The sequence below is a fragment of the Dama dama genome, chromosome 33 (genome assembly GCF_033118175.1).
Source record: "Dama dama isolate Ldn47 chromosome 33, ASM3311817v1, whole genome shotgun sequence".
NCBI lineage: Eukaryota > Metazoa > Chordata > Mammalia > Artiodactyla > Cervidae > Dama > Dama dama.
In genome coordinates this window covers 17,535,811-17,548,968 of record NC_083713.1, presented here as the reverse complement: position 1 = coordinate 17,548,968, position 13,158 = coordinate 17,535,811, and the positions used below count along the sequence as shown (strand labels likewise).

At 35.0% G+C, this 13,158-nt stretch overlaps 1 pseudogene; it reads right to left on the bottom strand.

Annotated features, from left to right (window-relative positions):
• Window positions 1-1,496: 1,496 nt before the first annotated feature.
• LOC133051244 (serine/arginine-rich splicing factor 3-like) lies at window positions 1,497-2,744 on the bottom strand (annotated as a pseudogene).
• Between the last annotated feature and the right edge of the window lie 10,414 nt (window positions 2,745-13,158).

Sequence of the window (13,158 nt, the reverse complement as noted above, 5' to 3'; positions counted from 1 at the left end):
TGTTTTACTTTAAATATTTCTTTCCAGTTACTCAAGGTATGACTTCTAGCATGGAACTGGATAAAGCATCAATTTTAGGTGTTTATTTTGATAGTATGCCTTTAAAGTTTTGAAGTTTGTATTTGAGGAAAACTTCTATAAATATGGAAAACCAATTCGTGGTGATTTTGCCTAGTCTTTCTTTCTTTGTTAACAATCTAAGACCATCTACCAGTTATGAGTTTGCTTTACACCTTCTCTAAATTGCAGCACTGCTATGCAAATATTTTTTATAAACTTGGCCTCTGCATAACAAGTTCAAGCAATCAAATTTTGAATGTGTTTTTGTGAACACCTAGACTTGGCTTAGTATTTATCCTTGCTTTGCAACATAGAAATAAATCCATAATAACCTTATAAATTTTGTTCCCTATATGATTATGATTTAGAGTGAATTTTTTTTTTAGAGTGAATAATTTTGAAGAGTTAAAAGCCCTGGAAGTGTCTAGCTTGGCAATTAATTAATTAGGCAATTAGTTAATTATAACACTCAAATGAAGAAACATTCTTTTCTGCTGTAACCAATTTTGTTGCATGATATTATTAATCATTCCCACTGATGCCATTTCACAACTGTTTGCTGAGGTCAAGAATAAGGAAATAAGTAAGAAAATTAGCTGATTACCACAAAAGTCTCAGTTCCAATTGTGATCATCGAGTCAAATGAGTAAGAAACTTCATTTTCTTGGCAGCTGATTCATAATCATTCTTAGGATCTCTGCCAGCTGGTGACCGGATACTCTCAGGTAATTTTCAGCAGGAGGAAGGAGTTTTATAGCAGAAGTACTGTTAATTTATTTTGGGGGCACCTACATAAGAAACCTGGAATGTGATACACCTGGCTAACAAACTAAGGGTCAATCAGCTGTGAAAAATGAAATCGTTACTCATTTAGATTTGAAATGCCTCCAAATTGGGAGATTTCAACAGCATGTATATATCTTCTCATCTTCCTTGTATTTCTTTAATAGAGTATCAAAGAAAATACAATTCCTTAAATTTACATAGGTGTGAAGATGCAAAGACCAAGAAAAATGTTTTAAAGGGTTAGTTGTAAATCTCAACTTGCAAAACTGGATAGTGAAAAAAATAATATTCAAATTGATATTGTTTACATTCTTAGTTAAGAGAAAATTTAAGTCCTCTTTTAATAATAAGTTTTCAAGGTCTTTTACATAATAAATTTTTATAAAGCTTAAGTTTTGTAAACAACTTTTTTGTACAGCAATTTTATGTAGTTACTTCTAGTTAGATTTTTTTAAGTTAATACTATTGTTCAATTTTTATTGTCCTTAAACTGAGTTATTAAACTGAAGATAGTATTTTTTTTTTTTTTTTGTAACCAAAACTTTAATCCCAAGGATTCTCACAAAACATATTACAAATGACAGCATGAAAAAAGAATCTTGCACAGTAACTCAGTTCAGCTCTACAATGTACCCTTAAACTGGCAGGACATTTGTTATCTTGAGTATCTCAGATTTCCAAATAAAGAACGTTACAAAGAGCTATGTATTCATATACAGCAATCACAGAAGGAACTTACAACCTAAAGCAAAGGTAAACTAACTTCCTTGAAACTTCTTAGATTCTACACCAACTGGACAACCTTTTGTCCAGTATGAAGACTAGTGGGATTTTTAAACCTCTAATCTAGTTTAAGGGTGAAGCTTTAATTTTTCCAGCTGGTTTTTGAGTTCACAGCAGTTTAAAAACTGCTTAACTACAGCTGCATACCATATCCCAGCTATGTTGAAAAAAATCTTCCAATTTTTGCCAGTTTTTATTTCCATAATGTTAACATTGACTTTAGCTGGGCAGGAGTTAAGAGGTTTATTATCAGCCTATGCAAGACTAAAATTCAAAGCAAATTAAATTTTGCTTAAGGAAACATTGTAAAGTAACAATTCTTGATATTACATGCCCCATATGATCCATTTCAAACCATAGAGAATTACACTTTTGTGTCACTGTTCCAACAGACAAACAAATGTGAACAGCTAAAACATTTTAAAAATGCACCAAGCTTATGAAGTCTCAAACAAAACTTGAATTTTCTGTACATACTCCTGTCAAATGAAGTTATTTCCTGTACACCACTCCTCTTGCAAACTTGTCTTCTACTTCCTTTCATTTGACCTAGATCGGCTACGAGACCTAGAGAAAGATCGGGACGGCTTGTGATTTCTCTCCCGGGACAGTGATCTCTCTCTTCTCCTATCTCTAGGAAGGGACCTGCTCCGGCTGCGGGAGAAGCTTCTCCGTCTTGGAGATCTGCGTCGAGGTGGAGGACTCCTCCTCCGATAATCATCTCGAGGGCGACGACCCCAAGAAGGAGGTAGGCCACGATTACGACTTCTCTTCTCACCATTCGATAGTTCCACTCTTACTCAGCAGCCACACAGTGTTCTCCCATCTAGCTCTCAAACAGCATCAGTTGCATCTCGGGGATCTTCAAATTCAACAAAAGCAAAGCCGGGAGGGTTTCTAGCAACCCACACACTTCGGAGTGGTCCATAATAGCCAAAATCTCGTTCCAATTCAGTCTTGTTACCATTGTTTCCAAGATTACCTACATAAACTTTACAGTCCAATGGACAGGAATCACGATGCATTTCGAGATCTTGGGTTAGAAATGCGGAGGTCCAAATCCACAGAACCTAGGCTAGGTCTTCTCAGTCCCCTCCTGCCCAGCGTTCCCGGATGCTCTCGCACACCCGGCGTCCACGAAATGGCGGGGCTAAACTGAAGATAGTATTTATAAACTTAAGAAAGGATATATTTTTCATTGAACTTGTATTCCTAATTTCCTTAGCTGCTATTAAAGACATTTAAAAATTATTCCAAATGTGTCTTCTGTGCTATTATAAAATGTTTTTATAGTAACAGTAAACACAGACTAGGTATGTATTTCTATATTTCTCACTTGTATAAAACATGTAATTTCACTTGAAAAAAAATTGGCTTATACAAGTTTAACTGAATAAAACAACTTAGAAACTTTTCCTTGAAAGTCCGCATACAATCAGTTTTCTTCAGTAATAAAGTCCGTATTTGTTTGCCTGATATTAGCTCTGACCCTCAATTTTTCATTGTGCTCTATATAAATTCTCTACTCTGGCTAATGGTTTTATCAGGGAAGAACTGCATTTAGTATATGAGTCAGAGCAACTTAGAAAAGATCCCTCTTAAATTCACAAGGCTTTAGTCTCTCACAGAAAACAGTCTAGAAGTGGGCAGTCCGGCACTGTCTGGCCACTGATGGAGGCATCAGGGGCCCAAGCTGCTTTCAGCTCTGAGCTCCATGGTGATGTGTGTCCCTTATCCTGAAGGTCTAAGATGCCCACTTAAGCTCCAGCTGTTCTTTGGCCTTCTGGGCAGTAGGGTGATAGAAGGCTTTCTATGTCTTTCAGCATAGAAGGAGGATGTCCTCCTTCTCCCCTTCTATCGCTCTTCTTTTAAAGGAGACCTTCCAAAAGTCCCTTGCAGTGATGTAACACTTGTGCTCACATGTCACTACCAAAAGCTTAATACTTAACTGAACTTAGTTTCAATGTGAAGCTGGAAAACTTTTTTTTTTTTAATGTGGTTGCATGTTGGCTTTGAAATAAAATTGTTGTTTTTCAGTCACTGAGTCATAGCCAACTCTTTGCGACCCCATAGACTGCAGCACACCAGGCTCCTCTGTCTTTCAGTATCTCCCAAGTTCATTCAAATTCAAGTCCATTGAGTCAGTGATACTATCTAACCATCTCATCCTCTGTCGCCCTCTTCTCCTCCTGCCTTCAATCTTTCACAGCATGTGGGTCTTTTCCAATGAATCAGCTTTTCACATCAGGTGGCCGAAGTATTAGAGCTCCAGTTTCAGCATTAGTCCTTCCAATGAATATTCAGAGTTGATTTCCTTTAGAATTGACTGGTTTGATCTCCTTGAAGTCCAAGGGACTCTCAAGAGTCTTCTCCAGCACTACAATTTGAAAGCATCAGTTCTTCAGCATTCAGCCTTCTTTATGGACCAACTCTCACATCCATACATGACTACTGGAAATAAAACTAAGATTCAGCAATTGAGGAAAAACAGGAGGATGAATGTCAGAGCAAGGAACTAACACTCTTCTGCCATATTTATATATCCATTGTTATTCAAATAAAACATATTTCCATTTCAGTATCTCTGTTCAGCAAAATTTCCTTTCCTAAAATGTCTTCCTCCATTCCATATTATTGTTATTGTAGTTCTAGCTTTTCTTCAGTGTCCAACTTAGTTTCTATTTCTTTCTATTTTTTCCAACTTCCTTGGACTTCACTCAAGATTCAGATAGAATTTTTTATCTATACCACTCATTTGGAATTCATAGCGTGTTCAACCTCATTAATAATTTATTTTTGTGACTATGTGCTATGTTTCCAATGATGTAATGTCTGAGCTTCATAAGATCAGACACCATGCTTTTTGCTTCTCTGCATCCCTGGGACATAAGATTGTACCTGTCTTATTCCATGAGGCATTTGAGATAACTTACAGAGAATGTTCAAAAGTAATAATATGTGCACTAAAAACTGGAGCAGAAAAAATATAAGCTAAAATAGGAAGCCAAGACATAAAAGGACAGAAGTACGAAGTATGAAATATAAAAATGGAGGTTGTAAGAACCAACTCTTAAAACTTTTATCATTGGCTACATTTTTGACAAAAAACATATTTGACTAAGCTACTTATGCTATTCCTGGCAGCTAAATAGAAAACGGAAATATGACCAATTATAAATTACTATTGAAAAGTGAAGGAGGGGGAATTATCAGTGAAAGCAAATCCCTTTCCCATCACTGTTTTAAAAGGAATTTCTCACTCAGTGCTTTATAATGCAGGAGTCAGTAATATAGTAGAGAATGTCCTTAGTAGCATTCCCATGTCAAATACAGTGATGGGCTTATGAGGCTGATCTTATAGCATTCATCAATAAAAGGCATGACATCAAACACAGCAGTGAAAGTTGTTTTATAGAGAGTTGTTTTAATATTCTTTTTCTTATTATTTGAAATAAATAATCATATTAATAGACACAATAAAAATAATTGGAACATATCCTTCAGTTATCAATATGTAATACTCTCTTAACCTCATTTCTGAGGTAGGCCAGATGGTGGAGAGTTTAAGGTGAATGTTTCCATATATTTGACATGTGACATTGTGTGGGGAAGTGGCACAGGATAGAGATAAATGCACAGGCTCTGCCACATAATTGGCTGTAGTGCATTGGGTAAGTTACTTTAGATTTCTTTGCTTTAATTTCCTTATCTACAAAATGAGAATAATAATAATACCCATATCATTGAATTGATATGAGCATTATAACAGTAATTTTGATAAAGTTTGAACAAGAGCTGGCATGTGATAATTACTATATAAAATAGTTACTAATTTATGTTAAACAGATAGTAATGTTGAAATACTTAACAGAAAATTGAGAAGGCAGGCCAAGGATTTTATCTCAAAAGATGCCCACATGTTATTCACTCAGTTCTTCCTTATTATGAAGAGAATGGCAAGAACCATTATTATGGAAGAAACTGAAGGTTTTGCTCACAATTCAAATTTTTAGAATAATGTTTTTCATGTGCTTTGTTTTAATATTTGAGTCATTGCAGAGAAAACAGAAAGAGAAATTAAGGAAACAATTCCATTCACCATTGCAACAAAAAGAATAAAATACTTAGGAATAAATCTACTTAAAGAAACAAGAGACCTATATATAGAAAACTATAAAACCCTGATGAAAGAAATCAAAGATGACACAAATAGATGGAGAAATATACCATGTTCATGGATGGGGAGAATCAATATAGTGAAAATGTATATAGTACCCAAAGCAATCTATAGATTCAGTGCAATCCCTATCAAGCTACCAACAGTAATTTTCAAAGAACTAGAACAAATAATTTCACAATTTATATGGAAATACAAAAAAACCTCGAATAGCCAAAGCAATCTTGAGAAAGAAGAATGGAACTGGAGGAATCAACCTGCCTGACTTCAGACTCTACTACAAAGCCACAGTCATCAAGACAGTATGGTACTGGCACAAAGACAGAAATATAGATCAATGGAACAGAATAGAAAGCCCAGAGATAAATCCACGAACCTATGGACACCTTATCTTTGACAAAGGAGGCAAGAATATACAATGGAGAAAAGACAATCTCTTTAACAAGTGGTGCTGGGAAAACTGGTCAACCACTTATAGAAGAATGAAACTAGAACACTTTCTAACACTATACACAAAAATAAACTCAAAATGGATTAAATATCTAAATGTAAGACCAGAAACTATAATACTCCTAGAGGAAAACATAGACTAAACACTCTCTGACATAAACCACAGCAGGATCCTCTATGACCCACCTCCCAGAGTAATGGAAATAAAAGCAAAAATTAAAAAATGGGACCTAATTAAACTTAGAAGCTTTTGCACAACAAAGGAAACTATAAGCAAGGTGAAAAGACAGCCTTCAGAATGGGAGAAAATAATAGCAAATGAAGCAACTGACAGAGAATTAATTACAAAAATATACAAGAAGTTCCTGCAGCTCAATTCCAGAAAAATAAATGACCCAATCAAAAAATGGGCCAATGAACTAAACAGACATTTCTCCAAAGAAGAAATACAGATGGCTAACACATGAAAAGATGCTCAACATCACTCATTATCAGAGAAATGCAAATCAAAACCACAGTGAGGTACCATTTCATGTCAGTCAGAATGGCTGCTATCCAAAAGTCTACAAACAATAAATGCTGGAGAGAATGTGGAGAAAAGGGAACCCTCTTACACTGTTGGTGGGAATGCAAACTAATACAGCCACTATGGAGAACAGTGTGGAGATTCCTTAAAAAACTGGACACAGAACTGCCATATGACCCAGTGATCCCACTGCTGGACATACACACCAAGGAAACCAGAATTGAAAGAGACACATGTACCCCAGTGTTCATCGCAGCACTGTTTACAATAGCCAGGACATGGAAGCAACCTAGATGTCCATTGGCAGACAAATGGATAAGAAAGCTGTGGTACATATACACAATGGAATATTACTCAGCCATTAAAAAGAATACATTTGAATCAGTTCTAATGAGGTAGATGAAACTGGAGCCTATTATACAGACTGAAGTAAGTCAGAAAGAAAAACACCAATACAGTATACTAATGCATATATATGGAATTTAGAAAGATGGTAACGATGACCCTATATGCGAGACAGCAAAAGAGACACAGATGTAAAGAACAGACTTTTGGACTCTGTGGGAGAAGGTGAGGGTTGGATGATTTGAGAGAATAGCATTGAAACATGTGTATGATCATATGTGAAACTGACCACCAGTCCAGGTTCAATGCATGAGACAGGGTGCTCAGGACTAGTGTACTGGCATGACCCTGAGGGATGGGATGGGGAGGAAGGTGGGAGGCAGGTTCAGGATGGGGAACACATGTAAATCCATGGCTGATTCATGTCAATGAATGGCAAAAACCACTACAATATTGTAAAGTAATTAGCCTCCAATTAAAATAAATAAGTTAATTTAAAAGATAAAATAAAATTTGAGTCATTGTAGTCTTACCAAGCAGAAAAGAATGGAAAAGGAAAATACAGATATACTTAGTATTATTCTCTGAATAAAATGATAGAAAAGTTGGTATGGCCAAACTAAAAGAAGTACAAGAAAATGGCATGAGATGGTCATCTATGAATTGTAAGATTTTGGAGATTTATTTAGTCACTGATTTTAATTTCTTTATCTAAAGTGAGTATGGAATGGTGAAAAAAAATGTCATGAGTTATAAGGAAGATAATCTCTTTCTGTCATTGTTTAAATGAAAATCTTGGTAAAATGCAAGAACTACTTTTTACTGGATTAAAGGTAACATGAATTGCTACTCTCCTGGCACATTAGGAAAAAATAATGTAGTAGCTACTAAATAGACTATAAACTTTTATTAAAAAAACAAAAATAATATCAATAGTATAAAGTTTACATGCCAGTAAACTTGATTTTTGAGAGTGGCATCAAAGGTTGAACAATGTTTAGATCTCCAATGTAGTAGCAAATTTTTGGAAAAGAGATTATGATGCATTATGTCAGCAGGATTTTAAATCTTCAACCAAGCAACAGCTTAACCCTGTCTCATTATCCAGATAATGTTCTTTTTAAAATTGATCTTTTTCTATGTTCACTTCCTACGAATGACTAGTTGTCATCTTTGCAATGACCTCCTAATTGGTCATAGCTTATTTCTCTTATACATGAAGCATCAGCTTACTACTCTTCAAAAGATAGTTTCAAAATGAATCATAAGCTCCTAAAAGACAAGGACAGTGCTTTTTATCTCTGTGTAGATCCAGAAACTGAGTCTATGCCTTTCATTAGGCAGCTGTTCAAAATGGTTTGCTGCTCAAATGGACGTCAGCAGAAGGTATTCCCAGGAGTAGGTTTCGTGTGCTTGTAAGGAGCCTTTATTTTATGAACAGAAGGGGCAGAAGGAAAAGGAATACAGAGTATTCACTAAAAAAGAGTGAGGAAGAGATTCATACAATAATGTCTCCTCTCAGCCAAGGGGAATAATTTGATGTAACTCTGGAGGGATCTGGTAAAGGAGAAAGGCAAGAGAAGGTTGTTTAATCCTCTGTTGGTATAAACAGGCTCCTTCTCTTCTTAGATCTGAGTTTGTTACCTTAAATCATGATCACTATAACCCAGTTTAGGAAATTATGGCAAGATATCAGCTGTGGACTTGTTAAGAATTGTTTACTTTGTTGTAAAATCCATTGCTATACATTTATATGACCTACAGTGTTTGAAAGTGAAAGACAAATCTCATTTACCGCAACTGGAAGAGACAGGTATTTCCCAATTTTAACCCTGAAAATTGATCATTAAAGAGGAAGAATTCAATATCTAACTTGCTCTTTTGTTTTGGAGGAATTCTAATTCATGGCCGTTTTAAAACTCCCAATGAAATATTGATTTAATCAAAGAATGCTAAAGGTACATGCGTTAAGGGCTTTCCTGGTGGTTCAGATGTTAAAGAGTCTGCCTGTAATCAGGAGACCCAATTCAATCCCTGGGTCCTGGAGATCCCCTGGAGAAGGGAATGGCTACCCACTCCACTGTTCTTGCCTGGAGAATTCCATGGACAGAGGAGCCTGGCAGGCTACAGTCCATGGATCTCATAGAGTCGGACATGACTGGGCAACTAACACTTTCACTTCACTTTCCATGTGCAGTAAGGCTGGTAGGATGCTGGCTTCACGCATGTTTTTATCAGATTGCTTGGCAATCACATTATATCCTTTATAGCACAAAGATCTGACAACCCTCTCTTACCCCATTGATCTATCTTAGCAAACTCATGGAAGCAAAACCTGCTTTTATGTGCCTCTTGGGAGCTAATATAAAGACATTACTGGTGAGGTGGTTCCTGCCAAAATGTTTTATCTTATATACTTGAAATTTTCTAAGAGGACAGATCTTAAATTTTCTCACCACACACACACATACACACAATAGTAACTATGTAGAGGTGAAGAATAAGATATTTAGCTTGACTGTGGTGATCTTTCCACGAGGTACACATATTTTAAAACATTAAATTGCACACCTTAAATATGTGTAGGTTTTATATGTCAAAGATGTTTCTCAATAAAGTTATTTTTTAAAATAATTTATATGAATATCATCAAGGTTTTAGACCTAACTTCCAGCTTTAGAGAAATAGAAGACATAGAAGAACAATCTGAACCGTGCTTTAAGGAAATCATTTTTTTTTTTTTAGTCTAGAATGTGTGATGTTTCTAAGTAGTTGGACTGATCTCTTCAAAAAACTAGTGTCACAGGAAAAAACAAACATGGGGCTGAACTAGAATAGAGTCTAAAGAGATATAATAACCAAATGTAAAGCATAAATCTTAAAAGGATCCTGGTTTGAAAAAATCTGTTAAAAACATTTTGGACATAATTGGATATAATATTTGTGTATGAATGTGTGATACATAATTTTCTTAGTTATTACAATAGTCATATGATTATGTAGAAGTTTATTCTTATTCCTAAGAAATGCATGCTAAAATATTTAGTACAGTGTGATGATTTCTTCAATTTATTTTAAATAATAGCTTAAATGGTTCAGTAAAAATATATGTCATAGAATATACAAAATTCCGATAACGTATCAGTCAAATAGATAGAAATATATGTATACAAACATACATAAACACATAAATATATGGATAGGTAGATATAAAACATGACAAAAGTTAATTCTGCTGAATCTTCGCTAAGGATCTATAGTTGTTTACTGAGCTATTTCACCTTTTCTGTATGTTTTAAAACTTACATATATAAAAGGATGTTTTTAATTAAAAATAAAACATCAGAGAAAAGTAGTAACCCACTGAGATTAATTATCACTGTTGTTAGTAAAAAAAAAAAACTATATACTAATCATCTGCTATAACTAGAAACCATACCAATTGCAATACATATATTACCTGATACACTTTTTTCAAAATTGTGTTAAAATATACATAAAATAAAATTTACTGTCTTAATCATTTATAAGTATGCAGTTTAGTAAGCATTAAGTATATTCACATTGTTATGCAACTATCACCACCACCCACCTTCAGAATTCTTTCCAGCTTGAAAACTGAAACTCTATACCCATTAGACAATAACTCTTCATACCCACCTTCCTGCAGCCTCTAACAATCACCATTGTACTTTCTTTCTCTATTAATTTTTTATTATTAGTCTTTTTTTCTTTTAAAAATGTATTTATTTTTAACCGGAGGATAATTGCTTTACAATGTTGTGTTGGTTCTGCCATACAACAAAGCAATTCAGCCTTAATTATACATATATCACCTCCCTCCTGACGTCTCTCCCCTCCCCCCACCCCATCCCTCTAGGCCCACTACTGGGCACATACCCTGAGAAAACCATAATTGAAAAAGACATATACCCTAATGTTCATAGTCGCACTATTTATAATAGCTGGGACATGGAAGCAACCTAGATGTCCATCGACAGATGCATGGATAAAGAAAATGTGGTATATATATACAATGGGATATTGTATATAAAATATGCAATAAAAAGAATGAATTGGAGCTAGCTCTAGTGAGGTGGATGAACCTAGAACCTGTTATACAGAGTGTAGTAAGTCAGAAAGAGAAAAACAAACATCGTATAGTAACACACATTTATGTCTTTATTAATTTGACTGTTCTATGTACCTCATGTAAGTGGAATTATATAGCATCTGTCTTTTTTTGATAAGTTTATCTCACTTAGCAAAACATCCTCAAAATTCCTGCATGATAGAGCATGTGTCAAAATCTTCTTCTTTTTTAAGGCTGAATAGTTTTCCTTTGTATGTATATGCCAAATTTTATTTACCCATTTATGGATACTCATATTACTTCTACCTTTTGGATATTGTGAATGTGCTTCTATATACATGGGTGTAAAATTATCTCTGAAAGGTGAAGCTTTCAAATCTTTTGGGTATATACTCAGAAGTGTAATTGCTGAATCATATGATAATACTAATTAAAATTTTTTGAGGATAGTGGGTGCACCATTTTACATCCCCACAAATAGTGCCTAAGGATTCCAATTTTTCCATATCCTTGCCAACACTTTTTATATTCTAAGTTTTCTACAGTAGCCATCCTAATGAGTATGTGGTTATATCAGTGGCTTTGTGGTTTTGATTTGCTTCTCTCTAATGATGAGTGATGATGTTCAACATCTTTTCATGTGCCTATTGGCCATTTGTATATCTTCTTCAGAGAAATGTCTATTCATGTTTTTTCCTCATTTTTTGAATTTGGAGTATCTTTATTGTGGTTAAGTTGTAGGAGTTCTTTATATATTCTGGATTTTAACCCCTTATCAGGGTTATGATTTGCAGATATTTTTCTCCTATTCTATGGGTTGGTTTTCACATTATTGATTATGCCAGTTGATGCACAAAAGTCTTTAATTTTGATATAGTTTAATTTATCTAATTTTGTTTTTGTTACTATCTGGTTTTATTTTATATTACCCTGAAAGACTGGTGTTATAACCCAGTTTTATACCTAAGCAAACTGTAGCTTGGAGAATATGATTAACTGGGCCAAGTCCACACAACTACTACAAAGTGAAGCTGAGTTTCAAATTCAGTTACATCATTCTACTAAACTATGCTGTAGTACTGATGTAAATATTTATATTTTACATAATTAAGAATTAATTAGAATAAACTTTCTGTCCCATCTTGAATGTGCATATTTCTCAGTTCTACAAACATACAGTCTGATTACATTGATTAAGAGATACTCTTCCCCACATGCCAGAGCTTGGACAGCCAAATATCTTACATATAATCTTCATTGACTTGTGAAGTACTTAGACTCAGGGAAAGATAAACAGTCACAACTTCTGGCAGACTGTCACTTTTTGGAATAACTAAGCAAAGAGTTGAAGGGTTCAAACACTATGATAGTCAGGAAATGTTTGACTATGGCAGCAGGTCCATTGTTTGAGATAGTGTCTAAAATGGCACTCAGCAGTTTATGGAATTGCCGAAGACAGTTGAATGCACACCCTTTCAATAAATAAGAGTGAGGAAGAATTTAGTTAAAATAAAAAGTATCTTTGCACAGGGACCATAAAGAAAGCTTTTTCTCCCTGTTTTCTGAACTGTGAAATTTGGTCTAGAAGGAACCAAAGGCCATGTTCAATTCAGTTAAGTCGCTCAGTCGTGTCTGACTCTTTGCAACCCCATGGACTGCAGCACACCAGGCTTTCCTGTCCATCACCAACTCCCGGAGCCTACTCAAACTCATGTCCATTGTGTTGGTGATGCCATCCAACCATCTCATCCTCTGTCATCCCCTTCTCCTCCGGCTTTCAATCATGAACCAACCTAAATCCCACCAAGATCATGAGCCAACCTAAGTCATGGAACCCTCATAATAAAATATAACCTGGATCTATTTTCTTCCAAACTCCTTTCTACCCTTTGGAAGGAATCGTGAAGCAAGATTAAAGGTCTCCTTTTAGTTATATAT